This window comes from Equus caballus, chromosome 8 (assembly GCF_041296265.1).
Source record: "Equus caballus isolate H_3958 breed thoroughbred chromosome 8, TB-T2T, whole genome shotgun sequence".
Classification (NCBI taxonomy): Eukaryota; Metazoa; Chordata; class Mammalia; order Perissodactyla; family Equidae; genus Equus; species Equus caballus.
Window position 1 is genome coordinate 87,292,753 of NC_091691.1, and position 5,355 is coordinate 87,298,107.

A 5,355-nucleotide genomic window follows, 5' to 3' on the forward strand; every position below is an offset into this window, starting at 1 on the left:
GCTGGAAAATATGAAATTCCAAAAATGTCAAGTTGGAAGGTTATTTCATAATTGATGTTCCAGCCATCTCAGTATATTTTCTCAACTGTAATTGTCAAGGGCTCCACAATTGCTTCTGCCAAAATCTTTTCATTACCACACCAGTCATATTTCTGAATATTAATTTAAATTCATAAAGCATGCTAGCCCCTTCCTGCATAAGATGATGTAGGGTAACCATCAGTTAGCCAGGATAGCACGTGCGGTAATGTCAAATCCGTGCCAGGAATATTTTCCTGTGATCTTTCAGGGAAATTTTAGGCATCTCAGCAAAACTTTTAAAGAGTTCCCTCTTCCAGGAAAGACCTCCCAGAAATCTGCATGATGGGGCTCCTCCTGGAGTTGCCTGGGCAGGAACAATGCCTCTATTTGACTAAAATACATCTGAAGGAGGATTTAATCAGGTTGTCAGAAGTTGTGTCTTATGACAGCAGAGTTCCCCTCACTGCAGTTGGAGAGGGCAATTTGCATCATCTGAGTTGCTTCGTTATAGGTTCTCTGGCATAGTAGAAACAGGAAAAAAAAAAAACCTCACTGTGATCATCTTCTACGACGACTATGGATTTTCCACTCTCGACTGAAACCTTAAATGGGTGTGGCTTCATCAACTACCAATTTTTTTGAATATCAAGCTATGAAGACATTGAAATCAATTATGTTGGCTATAGGAATTGAGGTGTGGCAAGTCAACTCTGACATATAATGACTGCTTGTAACCCTTGCTGTCACAACCCACTTATCATAAATGATACCCTCATTAATAACCAAATTCACATCCATGTCTGCCTGATGGCCAGCCAGAAATCAGCCCAGTCAGCACCCACACCTCAAGCTAATGCATCTCTCTTATAGCTCTCTTTAGTTTTCCTACATTTTTTTCCAAACTCTGAAACTTTTTCATTCATCACACATGACTGAGAAAAGGAACATGATGTATAAAATACAAAATCAGCAAAAATGTGAGAAAAGCCATCACTTAAGAAATGAAGCTTGATGTTCCACATTGTCTTGACAAATGTAAACAACAGGCTCAGACTTTGGACATAATCAGATACAGAGATGGTTTGTATGATGTCAAGGGGATTTCAATTCTAAATGATTGAGAATGAGGTCACCTCAGCTAGGATACCTGCGAAAAATCAGAAATGCTATCAAAGATGGAGGTGCAACCTTCTAGATCAGAGTAGTCCCAAAGAACTTTCTGAGATGATGGAAATGTTCTAAATCTGTGCTGTCCAATATGGTAGCCATGAGTCACATATAGCTATTGAGTACTTGAAATGTGGCTGGTGCTACTGTGCAAGGGAATTTTTAATTTTATTTAATTTTAAATAATTTAAATATAAATTACCACAGCCCAGCTGTAGATCATAAAGTCGTCATGGAGGAGAGGCGTGCACATTTGGTCTGAGAGAATGAAGGTCACATCACACCTTCTGGAAACATAACCATCTATATATGGCTACACAGGCTTGCATGTAGCCTAATCTGCATATGTGCCAGTGACTGTCTTACCTGCTCCAGGTGCACTGTATCCATCTCAGTTATGCAGGATGAGGAACATATTCACTCAGGCATGAACAGAATCCTCATTCAGCATCCTCAGGTTCAGGCTAGAACAACCTGGTCCAGCAATATTTCTGAACTCACTGCTGAGGCCTGGATCTCTTGATCCAGTCAGCCCCAGATGTCTCTAGGAGTCACCCTGACAAACCCCTTGGGCAGCTAAAAGGCCTATCCTCCACCTGGGAATGGGAGTCAGAAATGGATACACATGGAGGAGCTCCCAGTTCAAATTGTTCCATTAAGTTGGGAGCACAGTTTTTAACTACACAGAAAATAGCTGATGGAAGCCCATGGCAATCAACAAATTATTTTGCCTCTAGGTCGGTATTGTTTTAACAAAAATATTATTTCCTTTCAATGTACGTAAAACAGCTTAGAAGAAATAGCAAAGAAGGATGGCTTGATCATTGGCTAATTTAGTATTAGAATTCAGGGGACAAGCATGGGTTCAGAGGCAGTAAATAATATTCTAGGAAATCATGAAAGAGAAAAGCTAGAGTTTATGACAAATATTTATTTATTTAGCAAATCTTCAAACATATAAAAGGAGTAAGAATAATATAATGAACCCCTATGTAGCTACCAAACAAGTCCGATAATTATCAACACATGGCCAATCTTGTTTCTTCTATATTCAACCCACTTTCCCTTCCATCCTCAATCCATTAAAGAAATTCCCAGACATCATATAATTTCACCTAAAAAATGCTTCAGTTTGTATCTCTAAAGATAAGACTATTTTAAACATACCACAATATCATTATCACATCTAAAATAATAATAATTCCTTAATATCATCAAATGTCCCTAATTCTCTTATGAGTTTTCAACACTTTGTACAAACCAGGACCCAAACAAAACCCACACATTGCATTTGGTTGATATGTCTCTTTTTTCTTTTTTAAGATTGGCACCTGAGCTAACAACTGTTGCCAATCTTCTTTTTATTCTTCTTCTTCTTCTCCCCAAAGCCCCCCAGTACAAAGTTGTATATTCTAGTTGTGAGTGCCTCTGGTTGTGCTATGTGGGACACTGCCCCAGCATGGCTTGATAAGTGGTGCCACGTCAGTGCCCAGGATCCGAACTGGTGAAACTCTGGGCCACCGAAGAGGAGCACACGAACTTAATCGCTTGGCCACCGGGCCAGCCCCTGATATGTCTCTTAAGGAGATTTTATTCTATAGCTTCCCCCTCCTCATTTTTTCCCTCTTGCCATTTATCTATTTAAATACACTGGGTCATTTGTCCTGTGGATTATCCCACATTCTGAATTTTTCTGACTTGGTGTCCTTGGTGTCACATAACGTGTTCCTCTGTTCTCTGTATTTTCTGTAGTTTTTTTGCAAATATTAGCTGGAATTCCTCTATAAAGAATAATTTTTCCTTAACAAATATTTGATTACCTTGAGGCATCATTTATGCAGAAAATGTAAGATGCACACTTGATTCTTTTCCCTTATTTACCAGTTTTCAGAATAATGAATGGTACCCTAGCAATCTCCTAAGTTGACCAATAGGAGTTTTTTTGAGGATTCATGAATTTTAATGTAATTTATGTTTCATTTCATTACAGTTATTTTTATTTTTGATGCTCAAATTTTCCCAGCTTTGGCCAATGGGAACCCCTTCAAGTTAGTTACTATGTTCTCCAGATGAAACCCCAGTAGTCTTGGATAACTTCCTCGATTTTTTTATATGAGATATTCAAGGCTCATCTTGTCCATCTCCTGCCTCTGAACTGGAATCAGCCATTTCCCAAAGGAGTCTGCTTCTTTTTATTGGGAAATAGTATTTAGAGACCCCAATCTGGGCACTAGGAATACTCATTGATTCTGGGTTGGTCATTGGTTTCAGATCTTTTTTGTGGACTATCTAGGAAATAATTTTGTAAAGATACTATACATTCTGAGTTCACACTGATAATTGCAATTCAAAATTAGAATTATAGAGTTTTTATTTCTTTGATTTTTCACTTTCTTTTCTCTTATGCTGAAAATCTTGGTTCCTAAGACATTAACATAATTCCTTATTTGTTTTATCCTACAAATATGTTCAAAATAATAATACTACCAACAATATGGTTACTGAAAATTCTTTAAGATTTCTTTGCAGGTTTTCCCCCCGGATTTTTGTTCATGTTTTGAGACTTTGTACTTAGGATATATATATATTCCACGAGGGGTGTGCAGTCAAACTAATGTTTTAAAGTCACTTGCAATACTGGTTTTCTGTGTGATTACATTATCAAGTGAACAGATAGTTAGGTTCATTTTTTTCTGTTTGCTTTCAATTTCTCAACATGCTTTTCCCATTTTGATTTAATTTTTCTTTTAATTTGTTAGATATGTACACAGTTAGAAGTCAAAACTACAAAACAGGGTATCTTTAGAAAAGTTTAGCTGTCACTCTTGTCCTGTCTGTTGCCTCCCTCTTTCTGTAGTAATCTGTTTTTTAGATTTTTATTTGCCCTTCAGTTTTTTTATATAGGCAAATTAATATATGTATATATATTAATATGTGTGTATATATTCATTCTTTTCCCTCTCAGAGAAAAAGTAACCTATTATATACATTTCCTGTACTTGGTTCTGCACCCACTTCTTATCAGTACATGGAGAACCTCTTCCTTCTTTTTACACTTACATAGCTCTCTAATATATGGATAAGCTTTAGTATATTCAGCCACTTCCCTACTGATGGACATTTGGGCTATTTCCAGTCTTTTGCTCTTACAAATAGTGTTATAATGAAAAGCCTGTGCATACGCATTTCTTATTATTAAGAGCATCTCTTTGGAATAGATTCCTACAAGTGGAATTCCTGAGTCAAAATGCATATACTTTTGCTAGCTATTGCCAAGTTCTTCTCCATAAGAACTGTGCCACTGAGCATTTCCACCAGCAATGAGTAAGTTGTCCCCTGTTGGATTTTTGTCACTCTGAGAAAGGAGTGGTGAAATAGTACCTCAGTGAAATGGAATTTCCATTTCTTTTTCTATGATCCATATACTAAGAGTTGAATTCCAAAGAAACAGGACTCCTTTTGGACAGTAACACCTTTTGAGGTTGTCAGAGGAGAAAAATCACTCCCTGGCTCCATTATATGTTGAGTAAAGAAGTTTCTCGTATGGATGGGCTCGAATTGTCAAGCTCTCATTCAGAGTAGCTCAGCCATGAGGAGTTTATGTAAATAAGCAGCCAAAATTCACGGAACAGAAGCTTCAAAGAGCTCCTTTAAGCAGCACAGGCCGTTGAATACCTTAGGAGGCATTTATACCCATCAAATAGTCCACGACAGTTTTTGAGAAGATTGAACCTAACTGGAGTTAGAGGTTCTTGGCACAATAAACAAAACCACTGGTTGATACTGAATGACTAACCTGAAAAAGAACACCATGCCTTCAATCAAAACTTTATGGAATAGCAACTCTAAAAAGCTCCATTGCACCGTGCTCTTGCAAAAGCACCGTAGAGGGAATATTTACAGCACGCCATTTGTATTACCTGTTTGGATTTCAACACTGAAAAAATGCTTGCAAAAATACAGATTTGACTTTCCTTTTTGTTTATTTTTATCAATTTTGGCATTTAATGCTATAAAGTGGGTCCTTTAAGTAAGGGTTTGCCTTTGCAGAAATAGTCAATATCATGTGTTTACAAAAAAGCACTCATTGAGGATTCGTTTCTCTTGCATTTAATTTTACCAGGTTGCCATTTAGCATGTTACCCATTATCGAGCAATCAACAACAT